Genomic DNA, 20,343 nt, shown 5'->3' on the forward strand with positions numbered 1-20,343 from the left:
ACACATTTACTGGTTAGTTTTTGGTTATTTTTGGAGTGTAAAAGAAAAGTGTTGGATTTTAAACTGAAAGGATAAAAACACAAAGAGCTTTAAGTTCTCCTGCAAATGTTTTACAGTTTTTGTCCTGAATTAAACTTAGACCAGCAGGGGGGTGCAGTGTTTAGAGCTGTGGCCTATTGTAGCCTTTCGATGTGCACTTTTAAATTGACTATGACTGAGTGTGACAGTCCATCTGTCTCTCTGTGTCAACATTATGACCTGGACCTGTCCTGGACACACCCTGCCTCTGGCACTGCATCTAATTGATTAGTTTATATTCTGTAAATACAGTAATATAGTCAGTGTCTAATTTACTGACCAAACCATTGACAGTATGCTGAAAATGTGCAAGATTCTGATGATGAATCATATTATTAATTTCTGGTTATAAGCAGCTATTCTAAAATACAGTTAAAAGTAATTATACATCCTCTTGCTAGTAAAGCTAATGGTTAATTATTGCACACCTAAAGCAAAAAGTCTGACAGTGCAGATGTATCAAAATACTCTCAATGTCTTCAATAGCAGTTAAACTTCAATACAAAATGTAATCGCTCAGCAGTTTATGATCATTATATTGATTATGCACTTTTCAAGATGTTTTAAAATCTTTTACTTCTGAAGCTGCATTTCAACCAATAGTACCAGGTCCCTGTACATTCAGGGACATTTTTCAAGCAACTGTAGGGTCCTTTCAGCTGGTTTTCAGCATTTTAACTGAGGTGTAAATAACAGTGAAGATTGGGAAAATAAATCAGTTGAAAGGTTTCATATCTCAGATTTATTCTAGCTCATTATTTCTCAAGCTCATTCAACCACTTCAGCTGATGCTGAGCCCAGTCTGTTTCCAGCTGACTGAACAGAGTATGAATGGTCAAATATGACAGTCAAGGATTACTGAGACAGAAAAACAGAAATACTGTAAAAACATGGGAATTCATAACATATTATACATGTTCAGTGGAAGCATAAGTACTCTAAAAACAGCTACCATCAGTCACTGTCACAAAATGTTATTGGACTGGATTATTTTAATCCTTCGGTTTGGTGGTGGGATGGGCTCCATACAAATCCCGAAGATGCTTCCTTCTAGAAGTTCCTTTGGTAATAATTCAACTTAGATGAGCTGATAACAGCTTTCTTGGTTGCCAGTAAAGGCAATCATCATGGGTTAAACCTTCTGAAACAGTCACTGAAATATCTGATTCAGTATTCTGCAATTACCTTTCAAAGTTAGTTGAAATAGGTGTTTGTTTCTGGTACTCTACACATGACAGTGAATCATTACTTAAACATGGTATTAACCCTGCTGTCTTATGGTTATAGCTCACATGGTGAAGATGATTTTAAGAGGTGGCTTTAAAAATATAAAATGAAGCTGATTCAATAGAAACTTTGAAGGCAATTGTGTAATTATTTATTAGTTAGATTTTACATATGAAATAACATTAATTATTATGTTAACTGAATGTTTTTTTTTTTCCTTGAGATAGCTGCAGCTGGTAGATCAGCTGTAGTGTAATTTCTCTGTAGTACAGAGGGCTGAGCTCTTCTCCTAGTTTTTGAGGACAGTTCCTTTAAAGAGCTGAGACAAGGGTCTTTTCAGAGAGAGATTACAGGTTTCTTACACCAGCCTGAATGAAGCAGGTAGATCTTTAAGCCAGCACTTTAAAATTTGGCAACAACAATATTGTATGACTATCAACAAACCCTGTCAGTAATGGTTGACAGATAGGACCAATCGCCTTCCTGTTTTAAAAAGCCAAGAGGACAGACTGAGTGAAAAACAGTGTCAAGTCTTTTAACTTATAAATACTACATTAAAGGATTATATTATTTTATAGACTATTTTGATTGGATCGTGTAATCATATCCATTGAGGAGGTCTCATTTTCAATACATACGTAGAACCAAAGAGCATTTTTCTGTGGCTTCCTCCTTTGTATTAACTTAATCCCTTTTTAGCTAAATGGGCAAATGTTTCTCAGTCAAAACTGATTTAGTGAGTTAGATCTCTTAATATAGTGGAGACAAGCTGTTACCAAAAAAGGAATAGGAAATTCAAAGGTCATGTTCCTCCTATGAAATATTTGGGATAGTGCCCTGACCCCAAGAAAACAAGAACAGACAGGACACTAAAACTATAAGACTGATAGAGTGATGAATATGAGCAAATATGAATGTGTCTTTCCTCTTTTCACACAAACAATTTTGCCCTCCTGACATTTTTGTTGCTGCTTAAATTCCCTTACAAAGACTGATTGAATTCAGATGTGTGGTGTCTTCATTTAAATTTCTAAACCCACTGGTGTCTGTACACAGTTTTGTACCCTCACTATTGCATGTTAGGCTGCTATTAATCTTCTGTTGGCTCCTAGTGAATGTCCCTGTTCTACTCTGTGGAAATTCAAAGGATTAATTGAGCCATTACTTGATTAGAAGCCCATGAAGAAGCTGGAAAAACTGTGAAGAGGATTTACAGACAATAAATCCAATAAATCAAGAATAGAACTCTGGGGGAATTTTTTTTATATAAATGATTTCTACTAACAGGCTTATTTGCAATTTAGCAAAGTAAAGTACTAATGATGTTAATTAGATGTTAATGAGTTCAAGAAGTTTCTCCAATTCTGATCAGGAATATTATAACCATTACTTTTGTCACTCAAAAAAGCAAAAGAATACATTAAATCATATCATTTATTTTATTTTAGCATTACAAACATAAAAATAAGTATTTTTTGATGATCATATTTTGCCATATTTCTAATTTCCTGCTGATTTCACCATCGTGGTTTAGAGCATGCTGGTTCTCTATATTCTGCTGCTCACCATCTTTTATTAGCAATAAGGTTTTATTTTACCACAGTCCTAAAATGAATTCTGTTGGTTTTCTTTACAAACTTAGGTATGTAAATAAACCATGTTATATACTTTCCTGTGGACACACAATTACCTTCCTGCCAATCTTGTTTGTGGAATTACTTGAATATTAAATAGCTAAACTGGTCCACACTACAAAATGTTGCAGTTTTCATGTAAAGAAAACCTTAGAAATTACAGAATTACTCTGCTTTGTTCATTTTTTCGCTACAAAGATGGAATCTAATTTTCAAGATGTCAGCACCTCCATATTTAACATATGTCTTCATAAAATCCACTTACCATGATGTGCGTTGGTTTGGTGGCATATGTTCATAAGTAGGAAGAAGGGAATCATGGAAGGTTCTAACCTTCATTCAAAAGATAGATCAAGAAGGTCAGATCAAGAGAGTTTTCAACAATCATTGAAGATCGGTGCTCAAGTCGTTCTTCCTGAGGATCCTCAGGACATGTAATTGCTGCTGAGTCTTCTTGACAACCACTGAGATGAGAACTCCCAGGAACTTGAAGGTGTGGACCATCTCAACACACTCACCATCAATGTAGAGGGGTGGGGGGGCTCTGTCTTGTAGTTCAGGATCACCTCCTTTGTTGTTGTGGTGTTCAGTGCCAGGTTATTTACTGAACACAACAATGTTAATTTGACATTCTTCTCTAAGAAGACTTGTCTTCACTTGAGATCAGATCAACTATAGTTGGCGAATTTGCTATTTTCATAATGACATTTTAGTAATTACCATTAAGTAACATTTGTTAAGCAGCACTAAACAAAAGGTGCGGCTGAACCTGGATTCCTGGAAGGAATCAAACTATCGAAAAGCCACCAGATTTACAGACCATCAGTGTTATCAAAGCAGACATGGCAAAGAGCTTTGTTCCTCTTTAATCTTGGCTAAATAAGATGACAAAGAGATTTTGATTATCTGATTTATGATTATTTGATTCAAGCTGGGGCTGTGAAAATGGCATTAATAAAGTTGATTCTGTCATTGTTTTTCTTTAAATGTTTAATTCAGTTTATGAGAAACTAATTAGGAAATTCAATTTCTTTTTAGTCTAAATCCAGTCACTATTTGCATCTTAACTATAATGTGAATCAGTTCATCAACGTGAAGCATGACATATGGTGAATCTCTTGGCTTTATTATTTATTTATTTTTTTCATGAAGCACTATTCACTTGAGTCTATTCTATTATGCTGAATGAATTGCATTGATATCAGTCATCGGTGTGCTTTTGCAAGTATTTTGCCTCTGTTTAGTTTCACACACAATTACAAGAGGAAAAGATGTGGACAGTATCAACATCTAGTTGTTTTTATTGTTTTTATTGTGTTCATTTGTTCATTGACCAATTAAAGCCTTTGTTGGTGTGATATGACCAGAATACTCATCCGCTTGCTGACTACTCATAAACAGCAGAAAAACCAGCCAGTTGCTTACTTTTTAGGTCTATCTTTTGTGATGGAAAGGCAGTTTTCAGTGGTTCAAGACCTTTATTTATTTAGTCTTAAAAGAGGAATTTATAAGACTGGATTCTGGGGTAGAACATTTAAAACAACACATTAAAATATCCTTAAAAGTTCTGCAGGTGATTTTTCTGTAAGGTTTCGCTAATCTAAGTTACCTTAAACACTTTCATCCTTTGTAATTCTAGATATTGAGAGGAGACAATTTAAAGTCTAGGCAAGCATGTAGACCAAAAAAGCCTGTTGCTAACATTAACTCCAACTTTGCAGATTATAGCACTTTTTGTATGAAAATGCTATATAAATAAATTTTGATTGATTGATTATTTAATCAGTCAAGACATTAAATCTGTTTGTAACCTTTTCATTTGAGAAATGAAAAATATTACAGAGGGTTAATTTCTCCTGCATCTGTGTCAAGTCATGTCCTAGCTAAAAGGCCTCAGCATTAGCCGGATTTACTGGCAGCTGAAAAGTATTTTCAAAATGTGTTTTTTTTAAACAAGATACAATAACTGATTCAAGGTCTCGCAATATGTTACAGAGGTGAACTCATAAGTATGTGCTAGGATAAGTTTGTCATCCAGTTAGATGTAGATAGAACATACAGTTAAATACTGTATACTGGCATAAAACTACAGATATGTTTGACACCTACAGAAAACCTTTTCTTTTTTTGTTACATTTCTGTTTAAAGCAATGTGGCTTCAACAAGTATTCTGACTGTTATAGTCTGCACTGTCATGCAGTTAAGATTCCTATGAGGTCATCATGTTGAGATACGTGGACAAATGATGATGTCATGAAGTAAAAATTTAGCCAGTGACTTTTATTTCACTTCTTTGTTCCTTACAGTGTCATCTGTTATTCACTGCCACTCTTCACCTTCTCTCACCCCCCCCCCCCTCTTTTTTTTTTTTTTTGTTTGTTTGTCAGCATTTCCTCAGCATCAGTCAAACTGTTTTTCATGGATGACAAGGGCATTTTTACAGGGCAGTGCTGACATTTCTGACTCATAAAGTACAGCAGCAGGTCATAGGCCCATAAAGTTATGGGATTATGGTGAACCACATTATAGTGAATGAGTGATGTCTTGTCCTCTTTTTTTTAATCCATATGAGATGGAAACTGACTTAAGAATAAGCATAAAAAGAAGAGAATAAAACAATAATGATGATAAACAGGAGATAAAATGCTAAAACAAATTGAAGAGCTGTTTTCAGTGACACTGTTAATCAGAGCGCTGCTGTGGAATACAACATCAGCAGCCTCTCACAGATTGGCTTAGACATTTCACCTGGTCAGCTCTTAGACATCAAAGCATGTCTGGAATGGAAGTAGGCGTACCATGATGTAATTGCCTGACAATGTCCTCCTGTACTCAAATGCCACCCACACATTCAGCACCACAGTGCTACTTTAACATTGGCCAGATGAGTGGACATCGGTATCAGTGGTTCCAAACGTGGATCTCTTTGGAAAGCATGAGTGGAAAGATGTGAGAGAGTGGCACTGCTAAGATAAAGGAGTTATTTTCTCACAAGATCCATGTGCCAAGCTGCTGTCCTTTATTGAGGCTATTCTAGGAGTGTGCTTTGATTGAACTTGGACATTAGATAATTGCAGTTATGAAGTGGATGCCACCATGAGAAATATCACTGCACAATTAAATCTGGATTTAAGATTTAGCATAGGTACTTATATTATGTGAGAGCTGTAATGTTGTGCTCTGCCAACCAGGGTTGCATTCACTATATATTGCATTCAAGGCCAGCTTTCAGATTGCACTCATGTCAGCACTTGACTGCACCAAATGAATGATGCACAATGGTGGACACCTCTGCTATAAATGCTTACAGTCCATTCTTGCCTGTCAGAGGAGATACTTGCGACTATATGTGGTTAGACAGTCCAGGAGCCCTTGCTAGTATGGTTATTTTCTGTATTATGTTCATACATATGGTCCTGTGCTCTGCTCTTTTTATGTCTACACCTGTATTACCCATGAATCTCTGCATACCAGACATACTATATCAACCTCTAACCCAGCTCTTAAAACACAGGGCTGATAGCATGTCTATGGATAACATAACACCTATAAAAAGGCAACCTCTTGGCAACATTCAATAAGGACTGCATATTCTGCACAGAGGAGGTGGTGATAAAAGACCAAACACATGCATGCTTGCATGCATACATGCACACACGCACATTAACAAAACATGCGTGCACACACATTCACACTCATAGATGCGGTCATGCTGATGCCTTACAAAGGTCAGCTATCAATAACAGTCTAAATTTGTACATTTAAAGTTGACAGAGGATAGGGCTCTTTATGGATTTGTTAACAAGAAAGTACTGTAGTATCTTAAATAATGTCAAAAGGACATTTGTAGCCAATCAAGTGTGGAAGTAAAACAACAAATTAACCATTAACCAAGTGTCAGTATCTTGCCGCATTAAAATATGGTTAGCAATGTATGCTAAACTAAATCAGCTGGCTTGAAATGAATTAGAAATTTAACTTGGTACCAAAATGTACTTTATTAAACCAAATACTGTACATAAAGGATTGAGGCATGAGGCACCTTAAATACAGTTTATGATGTAAACATAATATTTAATCAGAGCTGTTTTTTTTATTTTAATTCATATTTTCACGTTTATTTTTTACTGTAACTGATACAAAAAGCAGTACAACTATATAAAAGGATTGTATTTGTCAGACATTTACACAGTACTGCATTTGTTGTTGAAGATCTGTTTCATAGGGTGTAACAGTCAATATTTTAGCTGTGTGTGTTTGTATCAACTCACTAGACCATTTATAACGGGCATTTCTTATTTATGAGAGAGAGGCTACTAGCTTTCACTTTTGAGAACACCACACACTCTCTGGGTCTTCAGTTCTATGTCTTTTATGCTGCTTGCAGTAAGATACAAATAAATGAACAGATATACACACAGAAAGAGAGACTGGTTAAACGGACAAAATCACAGAATACGACTAATGTAAGCAGGTAAAACTCCACAGTTTAATGTAACGTGTAAAAGATGTGTTCTCTGACATGACTGGCTGATACAGAGAGGGAGAATTCCACAGTTAAGTCAACAAAACGCAAGATGCAGATCGGTTGCTTCTCCTAATGAAGATAAAAAAAAAAAATCAAATTTTGTTACAGGGCAACACCAAGTTTAGTTTCTGGCATTCAACTAGCAATGGTAGCCAACCTGCTATCCTAACGTTAACACTGAAACACTGCTCTGTATATGCATCATAGAGATTAATGCTTTATCTCATTCTTTAAAAAAAAATCACACTGGCTATCAAATCCATCCATTCTCTGTACCAGCTTTCATCCTGTTCAGGGTCACATGGGGATGCCAAAAGGCAGATAGGCAGTCTTGAAATAGCAAACACAGAAAGAGTAACAAGCATGCTCGCTCACACTTATGGTGTATTTGGAATAAACTCACATGCTTGTGTATTGACTGTGGGAAGAAATTGGAAGACGGGGAAGGAGAAAAAAAGCCACAAAGGCAAAGAGAAACATGCAAAATTTCACACGGATCTGCTTTAATCTAGGTTTGAACTTTTGTGCTATGGGGAATCAGTGCAACAATAAATGATGCTTTCAAGAATAAGTGTCACTGATTAAAATATATTAAAGCCTGTTGTAGCCTTATTGTTCTGGAAAATAATCCATATTTAACCTAAATTCCAACCAAATGCCAAGTTTTATCTCTGTTCATTGTTAGCTAGCACTTACTTGCGTATAACTAAGTAATGTGTAAAAAGATGTATAGTGTTTGTACTTTTGCCAACAGTTATGTAGGATTGTTTCAGGGTCAGAGGGGTTGCCTGGGGAGGCTCTGGCCATGCCAAAAATGTGATTGGCCCCAGGTGCCACCCCAAAAGTAGACCATTAAATTCTACCAAATATTCAATATAAACTGACGTTTATTGTAATAAACTTCAGATGTCCAAGTGCAAGTGAATGCAGCATGCAAGGTACTTCTATGATGCTGTTCTAGATCAACATTACAATGTTCTTGATCATAATGCAGCATTTATACAGCAACATCTCACCAACTGCTTATGGGCGATAACATCTGTCTGTCCAAACTGTTTAGATTTCATTAAATAAAGCCACCAGACGTTCAACTGTGCAAAGTTAAATGGCAAATAATGCCAAAGTAACAGATAAAACTTGTGATTTGGCTCAAAGCAAGTTGTTTTTTTCTTCTTCTCGTTATCAGTGAAGCTATAGTGTTTGGGTAGCAGTGATTAAAGCCATAGAATACAGGATTTCCTCAGTACATATTTCTTGATAAAAAAAAATCTAAGCAGCAGTTTGCTTTTACACATTTTGCTTTACGTTTTATATTAGATGATCACTCAAGTTGCAATAATCAATGTTTCCTGAAATCCAGATTTTTTTTTTAAAGTGGCATTTACATGTCCTACCCTTTTCCCAGTTTGAGCCCCTGCCTGCCATCCTCCGCACATCAAGTATTTTCTAGACTCGCCTCTAAATGATATATTTCCAAGTATTTACAACAATGTTCAGTCACTATTTTAACACCATTTTAACATCACGATGTCGACCTTTGCCACAAGTGGTATTTAACAATAGCTTAACATTTCCATTAAATAATTAGACGAAACGATGTACTACTAATGTAAACACGCAAATACATATTGTGGAATGACTCTAGCCCTTTATTTTCTCAATTACTACCTTAATTTAGCTGTTTGGGTAAACAACCAAAAGCCTGACGGTATCATTTTCACGTTCTAACCAGTGACACAGTTCGTAGCCCCCGAAAACTGTCAGAACTTAAGATAGTAGGCAATTATTTGTGTATTTCTGTTTAAGGAAAGTGGCTCTTTCCTGTTAGTAAGCTGCACTGGTCTGTGTCCTCTGCAAGCACTGATTGAACCGCGGGCGTTGCCATGGTTACACGGTGACCCAATGAGAAGCTCGCGGTAGTCGCTCGCTGAATGAAAATAACAGTGGCCATTTTGCGCACGAAGTCACGGCATCATTCAGCTAAAAAACAAAACGGAAACGGAAGGTTCAGCCCATATCTGGACTGACGCGACTGCTGAAGGCTCGGCTAGAGTCGGGAATGTGGTGCGAATGCCGCATGTAGTCAGGAAAGGCATGCGGTGTAATTGTGACGCCGTGCCGTCTTCTCCCTGGAGGGTTGTGGCGTGAGACAAGTGCTGAGAACAGCTTCACGGCATTGCTATCCGAGGCCCAGCCTCGTCCCACAACCCCTCCACCTCTAGAGAGAGGGAGCTACCTTTAGTTAGCTGACCGACACCGGCGACATCCATGCGCGTCGAAAAACAGGTGTACAGTTTCATCGCGCGGACGCTCCACTGACTGCAGAAACCCCGTGGCTCGGTGTGTGCTCGTTCCCTCCGAGCTTGGTGAAGTGAAAACTTAAGTCACTTCATATGGAGGAAGCTGATTTCCTGACGATATTTTGCAGAATTTGTGGAGTGAAGCGACAGTCGTTTTAAGGTAAATACCCACAAACAGCGGTGTTGTTAACCCTGTCGCATCCTGATAGCAGCTGCAACCCACTGACCCGCGGCTGAATTTCATCATATTTATATAGGAAAACAGGCTGTTTGGGGGTAGCCTACTTTTAATTGAGTTACAAATAACTATCACATTATAACTGTAATCTACAGGAGCCAAGCGTTTGAATGAACTCATATGGGATGCAGTGGGCTCATCCGTTTCCATAAATGTGCATTCCAGTGGACCGCTGTTCCCTGTGCATCAGAGGAAGATGCGGGCAGGACTGGGTTGATGGGAAATGCTGAAACCACCGGCTTTTATAGTGAGGAAAGATAATTGCTAAACATTAGCTGTGAAGAACATCAGCATTTGATAATGGTGCAAACTTTAACAAGAAGGTTGATAGTAAACATAAACTGAAATATCCACGTTTAACCTACATCTCACAGCTGGGGATAATCTCTATTGTTAGCTTGGACATACACAGTGGTGCAGTACAGAATTATGCAGTATGTTTATTTGTGGAAAAATCGTTGTTTTCTCTCTCTCTCTCTCTTCAAACAGGTTTGTTTATAAATCCCAGTCAGATTAAACTAGACTGTTTTAAGGACACTTTTTTCCCTCTGTACTCCATGAGGCTTCTTTAATTTACAATACCTGCACTACACCTCAATTCTTTTCTCACCCCTTGTGTATGGGAGACTGTTTGAGCTGATACCTCATAGGAGCATTTTAAAGTCATTGCAGATCTTAATCAGTCCACACTTATCTGGTGCTTTGTTGCCTTTCTTCTTATGAACTGTATGTCCCAGTGCTGAGACAAAACACTTCATGTGGACTGATATGAAAGGCTGTAATAAGGAAAAGATTAAAAGGCCAGCAGCGATGGATGATATCTGCAAGACCTATTTGAATACTGAGTTAACAGGGAGAGTTGGGAAGTGTCCAAGCTGCACAATGTGTAACTCTATCACACCGGGAACCTCATACCACTCCCACTGAGGCCTACCTGAACTGTGAGTGTGTGTTCTGTATATGTGTGGAGTTTTTGATGCTGTAATTTATTTATTTTTGTGACTGCATACTTGTGTCTGGCGGAGTGGAAGCAGCACAGCAGGAAGCAATATGGTGAGCAACAGTTGGCTGCTATCTATCTCACTGGTGGCATCTACACAAATAAAGCTCTTAGAGAGGCTTAAATATACACTCTTTATGAGCGATCACTGATTTTTGATGTGATTGATGGTCAATGTGCTGTAAAGTATCTTAGTGTTAACACAGTTGCACCTGCAAGTTTAAAGCAGGTGCAACTGCAGGTGCAATATTGTACGTATACAGTAGGGGAAGAGGAGGAAAGGGAAAGTAGGAGAATGTGATGGACCCGAAAAGTTCAGAATATTTCAGTGGGTTACTCTCACTTCTTTCATTCTGTCACAGTCTTCCTCACTCAGGCACATTCCTTCTAATTTTCCTTTGTCATTTTTAATTTTTTTCTTTGTTTTGGTGCCTTCTCTTTTCTCATTGCCCCTCTGGCTGCTGTGTTGCCCCCTTTATCTCTCCTTTTCATCCTTCTTCAAAGGCTGATGTCATGGTTCATGTAGTGTAGTGTGAAAATCTTGCCTAATTCCAAGTCTAACTGATAAAAAGCATTGCCTGCCAGAGATTCTTGCTCTCGAGTTTTTCAGTGACCTTTAACACTTTTTTTAATGCAGTTGTGGTGACTATAAAACTAAGCTTAGCCATTATTAATGCATTTATTTATGACATCAGTCAGTTTATGTAAATTTTCAGTTTAAAAAACTTTGAACTAGTCTTATAATCTCAAATTGCATTACAAAAAAATGTGACACTTTCAGTAATGTAATTATTAGTATAGCAGCATGTACAAAGTAGTATCTGTCAGAAATCACAAATGAGTTATAGTTCTTTCTAGCATTTTTATTTGCAACGTTATGAGGACATAGTCCTTGTTGTTTGACAGGCAAACGGTAATGTTTCTTAGCCTCACTTTTAGCCAGTGAATGTTAACATTGTAAGTAACAGATATCTGGGCAAGGACTTCATGTTCATGTTCAGGTTATTTATATTCAGATTATATTATATTCAGTCACCAGCCGGTGGTTTCAAGATAATTTTTTTTTCAGTGTGTTCCACCATGTGTCTTCTCCACTATCAGTGGCTACTTGTATGCTCCCAAAAATAAATTCAAACATGTTTGGTCAGTATTTCTAAAACTAATGGCTTCAAACAGAAAACAGAAATCTTCCTGAATGAACCTGTCCCTCGGAAACAAATTCTAATTATTGTATGTAGACGTTTGCCAATTGCAATAACTCATAGTCATCCTAAGAAGAACCACCAAAGGAAAAGGAAAAAAAAGGAAAAACTCCCACAGAGAAGAAGAAAGGTAGAGGACCGGAGTCATCATTAGTCTGACTTTACAAACTATGGAAAGACTTCATGTGAATGACTTTATTCTAAATGGCTAGAGATGCTGTTGCTGTAGCATAGAGTCTAATTTATCTAGCTGTAAGAACAAAACCAAGTTTATTACAGCATTAGATTGAATTAAAATGAATTGGGGACATGCTTTAAACTGATTAGCTGCACAACTTTGAGAATGTATTGGCCTTACCCTGCTAAGCAAGTGGAAATGTTGAGTACCTTGAGAGTACAGTGATGTTAGAATAAAAAATAAAATGCAGTATGTCATGCTTCTGATAATGTCAGTGTTTTTGCTGAGATGTGCTTTGCAAACTGTGGCGACTGGAGAAACAATACATGCAGAGTTTTGTCAGTTTAATTTTTTATATTGGAAAAGAAGACTTGTAGCTTAACAGTTTCTTACTGATGTAGAAAAGATCGTAGACATATAACACATTTACCTTCCTATCTCACACTCCACTTCAGTGTGTGTACATGCAGAGGAAAACAGCGCTGGCAATTATCTCTGTGGATGAATTTTTCTTTATTTTTGATCTTCTCACAGGTTTAAGTATTTTTTAAGTGATACTCCATGCACAGCTCCTCTGCTTTATATATCCTGCCACTTACTTAACGGAATGGCAGGGTCTTGCAGAAGCTGATAATAAATTAGGTGTTGAAACTGTACGGGTGAGACTGTGTCGACGCAAATACTGTAGGCTGGAGTGGCTCATAGGTCAAAGTGTCGGTGTGTTTGACTGTGAGTTTGTGTCAGTCACTGTAAAAATAGTTTGCTCTGGCACTTTAATGAGATCATTCCTAAGCTCGTGTTGGTTTTAAACGTTTTTAAGTCAGGAGAACCTGCAAGGGTGTGCCTATCCAAGTCAGAAGAAAGTTGGAATGGATGGGGTCCAGAACTCTGAAATCACATTTATGAAAAGTTTTATGTTTCTTTTCCTTTACATGACAATTTAGATCTGTGTTGGTCATATGTTGGGAAGTGTCATGTTGGTTACAGGATAAAGCTTGTACTTGATAATGTCTATAATAGAACTTAAGTCAGGACTTCAGCACAGGACTTTATTGGTCCCCTGATACTGCCCTGATTTTGGCCCCAAGGTTTCATCATTAGCACCTGTCAGTTGTCATACCTCAGTGATCCTTGGCACATGACCAGAAGTTTCTGGGAACCAGCTGCTGTTTGATCACTGCTGTTGACACACTGATCATTACAGTGGTCTTTGGAGACCCCAAGGTTTAAAGCTTAGGGGTTTCACATACATAGTTTCTGGAGTGTTGCTGCACATTGGCATTGTTTGTGCTCATGTAAATGGGATTTTTACATTATTACTTTACTAACATGATGAAGATCCAGATAGTGTGTTTATGTGTTTGATTTAATAGATGTTGACTGGTCAGCACTTGGCTGAGCTTTCACCTGTGTGAACTTGCACTAAAATATTTGTCGTTGACTTACCAGTTCTAAAAACTTACAACAGAGGGCTTGTTTAAGATGTAGATGCAGCCATAAGTAACTGCTTTTCGCGAGTTCAGTGGTCACCAACTCTGGTTCTTGTGTTTTACCACCCTGCAGGTTTTAGTGTTTCCCTGATACAACACACCTGACTCAAATCAATGGCTCATTAACAGGCTGGTGCAGAAGTTGACCACCAGTTCTTGGGGAACCTTTTTTATTCAAATCGGGTGTGTTTCTTAGTGTTAGCAGCAGTGTGTTGTTGTTATCAATAATTACGTTGTTATGGCAGGTTTGTTCGTGAAAAATTGTGCCAGTATGTGTGGTTTATTAATCATTATCACCAGAATAAGCTGCTGTTCTCATGGTGCACATTTTTACAATGGGTTTGTGATTTTCTAGTTTTCATGTGGCTTTTGTAGATAATCACAAATTGGCTGCTTTGGAGGCCTCCATTTTTTCTGAGTTGGTGCAGCTGGAAAGTCAACTACCTGGTAATGATATCACAAGTTTGCCTTTCGGACTGTAAAACTAAGCAAACATACAGAAAATAGATCAGTATCTAACTGGAAATGCAACAAAATTTTACCTCAACAACAGTGTATGTGTTCAATTAAAATTGACTAGAATAGTTATTGGCAGATGTTTTCTGGCCATGAAGAGAACATGAAAATCATTTTCTTAACTTCCATATTTTGTCTGAAATGACTACAGAAATGCTGAAGGGACAAAACACACTTTTTTACTGCAAGAAATCTCCCCACTAGAGGGCTGCTTAACCGTTTTTGATAACAGAATGTCCCAGAATAGTAATGATGTTTCTTGATTTTCCGGCAATGGAACAATAAAGTCCAATAATGAAAATGAAAATAACATCACCGTTTACATGTTTATGATGCTTGTCAGTATCATGACATTAAGATTGATTTCTGAAATTATAAATAAATGAGATCATAATTATCTGACTGCTTATATTCATTGATGAAGAAAGTAGTAATGTGATCAGTGAATCAAATCGTTGACAAGATAAATGTAATGGAATTGTGTGACCAGTGAAGATGAAGATGATTTATTGGTAAATATAAGTTTAAAGGAAAAAGGTTCATTTTGTCCAAGTGCCATTTTGCACAGTAGCTGGCTGACTGGTTTAAGGTAACCTGGCTCTAAGTATGAGATGCTAATAGTAGTAGTTACATCATCATTCTGGGAATAGCAGGGAGTCTGGGGTCTAGAGGTGCTTCTGGCTGACCTCTCTCCTGTGTATATTCAGCCCGTGTGTGTGTGTGTGTGTGTGTGTGTGTGTGGTCATTTCCAAATATACATTGATGTATGGATTACACATCAGGAAAATCGTTACAGACACAGGTGAGTTAACACAAAATTTTGTTTTTGCATTTACAGCCTGATATGACACTGTCAGCTCATGTTTTATGATGCGGGCATAAAGAGAAAAAAAAAGTGTGTGTGTCATGTGTATGAGTTCATTTACAAATATCCCAGCAAGGCTTCTTGACTGGCAGTCAAATCGTCAGCAGCAGAAAGTGAAAGAAAATCCCACATGCGAACGGTCTGACATTCCTATCAGTTTCCTTGTGGGAGAAGGCCACTTTACCCCCGGCCACTGTGTGACATTAAAACCTGGGAGGAGAGACAGGAGTATGGAGGCTCTCTGACATGCATCCTGCGCTTGGTGTTTATGCTGTCCTAAATTGTCAAAGTCATCCTGACATGATTTTAGTATATATAATTTTAATATGAATGTGGCTGTGTTGAGTTTGTACTGAAAGCCAATGTGCTGTGGCGTAGACTTTCTTTGCATGCATGTGTGTGCACATACTGTATGGTATGCATGCATGCAAACATGTGTGTGTGGTAAAATAGAGATAGTCAGCCCTGTCACTTAGCCCCCACCCAACTACACAGGGGGGGTTACTTTCCAGTCTCATAGACGAGCATGCCTGAGTCTGAAAATAGCCGTATCTGATCACTGCTTCACCCAAACAGGGAACTCTCTTTCCCTGTCACTCCCTCTCTTTGGCTCTCTCTAACTTTCTCCCTGTCTGTTGTCTCTGTGCTTCCCAGGCATTAGACGGGGTAAGATCTTGGAATAAAGGAGTCCAGAAGGGGACACTTTTCCTGAGCAAGAAAAAGGAGGAGAACATCAGAAAAGAAGCCAAAGAGGAAGGAAACTGGGACTTGCAGCTCATCTATGTCTGACCCTTCGTAGCAAATTTTTTGGTTTTTATGACGGTAAGAGGTCCGTTGTGTTTGCTTGATGGGTTGTTGCACCTGCTCTAAATTGTTTGAGAGGTTAAATTGTGTCGAAGACATTTATATTAAGGGTTTTTATTTATCTTGTGCTTATGTGTATTTTCATGCCACAACAGAGGAGAAAAGTTTCTTTTTAGATTATACTTTAAGTTCATGAATTTACCAGTACATGTTTAACTCGGCCTCATAATCCATGCTGAAGTATTTCTATAACAATATGATATAGTTTTAAGTGTTTCTTTATTTGCCCTATCTTAAATACACACATATATTACGGTGCTGTCGACTCAGTTGTCATGAGTCTAAATTTACTTGTTATGAACATGATGCTTGAAAGAGGATGCAAATTAAGAGATCTGAATAGATTTTACAACCCGTACAGCAATAGAGAATTGTATTTATTTTTTCTGCCAAAGCCACAATTATAGACCAAGTGTAGATTTTTTTTTTTGTTTGTGACAGTGGACAGGGGAATTAGTGTGAAATAAAAACAGTGGTTTCTTCCGCAGTCACCTCAAACAATAGCATAAACAAACAACGTGGATTACAGTTTTAAAAGGGTGGAAACAGTGGCACAAAATAACTTTAAAACAGTTATTTACACATTTCTGCCATTTTTTAAATCTAGCACATCTAAATTAAAGGTGCTCAAATAATATCTATTAAATAATCCCCCTCCAGAACTCTTCAGTCCTCTTTCTTTTAACCTCTTACCTGTCCAGAATTTTGTCCCAGAAACTTATTTTCTTTCCCTGTTGCTTTTTACGTACTTCCGTCTCCTGTTACACCTTTTTTCATGGTCTCTTATTTCCCATTCAACAAAGGCCTTGCACCAATCCCTCCATTAGGCCAGTCTCAGAGGTGTTGTGGAATGTCACCTTGACCCCTCGGGAACACAGTGAGGGGTGGTTCTCAGTCTCAGTTTGAAGCATGGGTTGTAGGATTTGCTTTCCCCTGAATCTCACTTAAAGAGAACACACTTTGTCACATTTTTTTTTCATAGTATTTGTGTAAATGGTCAGACGGTTCATTTGAGTCCCACTAAAGATGTTCGCTTCTTTTTTAATACCTTTTTTTTTATTTGACATGAAGTAGACATGTTCTGGCTCGTCAAGGCTAAGTTAAGAAAAGATGGAGAGACTTCAATTTGAACACATTTATGTATTTATAAATTAAAAATAAAAATCAAAACCTTTTACTCTGTGTTGTGAGCATGATGGATTGCTGAGCTGTGCAGAAATGCTTCTATTTGACTGCTTTAGCAGCTAAAGAACTTAAATCCGATTATTGCAGTCACTCTTTTTACACTATTCTTCCTCATTCCTCACTGTCTGGCTATTTGTTTAAAGCCTGATCTAAAGTAGGACAAACACATTCATAAGTTACTGTTACAGAAAAACAAGCTCTCGTGTTGATAGAGCCATTTTCAGTATATCACTAGAGGTGTTTTCTAATATTGGTTAAGAGATGTATCTTTCTGTGGCCTGGCATTACATTTTAGGTACAGAAATGTCAATATTATATTTGTATGTGCCTCATAAGCAGATTAAATAAACTGCTTATAAGACCTTGATGATTGATTTTAATAAAGTTATGGACCACCTTAGAGGTTAAAAGGTCCTGTCTAATGGCAGTAAATATAGCACCTCTGCTAATCAAGTTCTTCTTATCTTCATGCTCAGCACTTAACACTGTTACCTGGGGAATCCACACTATGTGTGGGGAATGTAATCTTAGCCACAGCTGATAACCAATCTACATAGTAAACCTTTTGGCTCAAATAAAAATCATCCATTAATTTTCTATACCTGCTTGTTCAATTTCAGGGTCACAGAGGGCTGGAACCGATTCCAGCTGCTATAAGCTGAGAGGCAGGGTAAACCCTAGACAGATCATCAGTCCATGACAGGGCTCAAATGAAAACCTGTATCTGTATTTAACAAAAAAACAGTAAATTGACTTGTTCTTTACAAGCTTTTAAAGTAAGTGGGTTGGTAGTTATTGTAAAAGTTTTGTCATGAATCCTTTATGAGGATGGATGGATGGATGTTTTTGTTGTTTACAATGTCTGTTTTGTCCTTCATGAATATATGTGATGTATGTCATAATCTCAGATTCTTTCTAGGACCTCTGTTATGTGGTATTTATGGTATATACCTCCCATAAATTCCTGCTGCCCAGGGTTGAAGTACTCAGGGAGCTCATTCTCATCGAAGCAATCTTTGAAGACTTAATTTGTTGCTTTAATAGAGTGAGTTCTAATTATTGTTTGAGCCAAAGGAACGTTTCTCCTCAGCTGACAGCATTACAGTTTAAGCATCATATTTTAACTTAGAAGTATTAGAGATTACTTGTTGACCAACAGTTGTTTTCCCTTCACTCAGCCATTTGAGAAAGCTGGAACTAAAGCTGGAGGGAAGCTATAACACTGTCAAAAAGCTCTAGCTTCATCTTTGAAATAGCTTTGACATTCAGCTCTAAGTTGCATCGTTGATCCATTTGTCTGTCCTATTATTTCCTCTGCAGTGTGTCCACTGGTCATCATTTGTCTGACATGTGCTGTTTTGCAGAGCAGTGTGCTCATCTTCAAAAACTAGATATGAAACAGTGGGAGCTCAAAGGGTGTTTACTTATGATGCTGTGTCCCTACATTGTTCTCACTAGACAGCTTATACAAGACAACATTCAACACTAACATGATTTTCAATAGTATTTCAATAGTATTCATTTTTTTTTACATTTGTTTTTATGATCTTTGTTTCTATTTTAAGTGTGCCTCTTTTTCATTTTATCTTCTGACTAATTTTTACTTGTTTTACATCTTTTCCATTCTCTTTGTCTTATTTTAAATCTTGCTATTCTTCTCTGTGAACATCAGAGTGGTATAGGCTGAATGCATCTTAAGTTCTGTGTAGGAATGGTAAGATAACAAACCCACAAACTGTCACATCGTATTCATTCTCCTCCTCCTATTGCCCCAACTCACATCACCAGGGCTTGTGTTACATAATTGCATTAGTACTCTCAGGCCAGTGGCTCTGCTCGTTAGTGGGGTTGTGATGCAATCTGCAAAACACACGGCCCTCTGTTGTTTCCAGTATGGGTAGTGAGTAGGCATGCAGGGTCAGCATGTTGACCTCCCGTATCCATTCATACAGCCAGAGGGGGGTCTGCTAATGAGTGGCAAGGTTGAATAAACAAGGCTGATAACAGACACTTTGTTGGAAAAGGCTGTTGTTCAACTAGTGGCAGTAATGTGCCGGTAGAATAGTTACAGGGCACTGATAAAGCAGTCCTTGTAAAATGCAACAAACAACTAGCTTTGTGTCAAAGAGAGGTTTAATTGAAAACAAAAAACAGATTCCATCATTTTAGATACCTAAATGTTCAAAGTCCTCTGTGGATCAAATGTAGCACTTAAAGTTCTCTTCTAAATTATAAACCATAAAGATGTTTATTTGTTTGGCCAATGTCTAACATTAGTACTTCTATAATGCAAAATATAGGGTCTAAATAAAGCACGTGTTGTCCCAAAGCATTCTATTTTTTTATTCCCACCACAACTCTTCTCACATTCTTGCCACAAAAATGTGCCACTAAAATAACTTGGCTCAAATTCAATGATTAAATACTGAAGCAATTTCAATTTCTGCCTTTTTTGGATGCGTTGTAGTTTGGTTTCAGACTTTACATGTCTCCGCTTAAATTTATGTTGCATCCCTCGGGACTTTTTGTTTTTCCTCTGAAAAAGTATTTGCTCTCACTGATTCCTCTTAGATTTTACAAATTCTCTGCTCTGTGCCTACGAAGCACGTAGTGTTTTTGTAGTGGTTCACTCAGAATATTGCACTTTGCACCCTGTGTCCAATAATATTTTGCAATATCTTTTTTAGGCTTATAATAGTCAAGAAACTTTTTAGTCCAGGAAGTGTTCACTGAAACATGTCTGTGTGATGACTTCTAGATCTTTTAAGTCTTTAAATAGATTTGCTAAGGAGCTTAATCTGTTGACATCTTGTGAGTATCTGTCAGTCTCAGGGTCAGTACCCTTAAGGCCTTTATCACTTATGGCTGTTCATTCTCTGCTACTGGAATCACTCAAATTTACAAAAAGGTTTTCAAAAGTTCTTTTAAAACGTTTGATGAAACACCATTACACAATGAACGAAAATTACTACTTGTAATAACAAATTTGGATTTAATACTAAACTTAATGTTTGTGAAAACTACCACAGGTACATTTT

The 20,343-nt window shown here is 37.5% G+C and overlaps 1 protein-coding gene across 10 annotated transcripts in view; it reads left to right on the forward strand.

Annotated features, from left to right (window-relative positions):
- Positions 1-9,425: 9,425 nt before the first annotated feature.
- Positions 9,426-20,343, forward strand: part of sorbs2a (sorbin and SH3 domain containing 2a) — a 47,195-nt gene continuing 36,277 nt past the window's right edge. For all 10 annotated transcript variants that reach the window (XM_041982664.1, XM_041982666.1, XM_041982665.1 and 7 more), the window contains exons 1-2: positions 9,426-9,927; positions 15,911-16,078. The gene's annotated coding sequence lies outside the window, so the exon portion shown is untranslated. The remainder of the gene's footprint in view (positions 9,928-15,910; positions 16,079-20,343) is intronic.

Source organism: Melanotaenia boesemani, chromosome 4 (assembly GCF_017639745.1).
Source record: "Melanotaenia boesemani isolate fMelBoe1 chromosome 4, fMelBoe1.pri, whole genome shotgun sequence".
Taxonomy (NCBI): Eukaryota; Metazoa; Chordata; class Actinopteri; order Atheriniformes; family Melanotaeniidae; genus Melanotaenia; species Melanotaenia boesemani.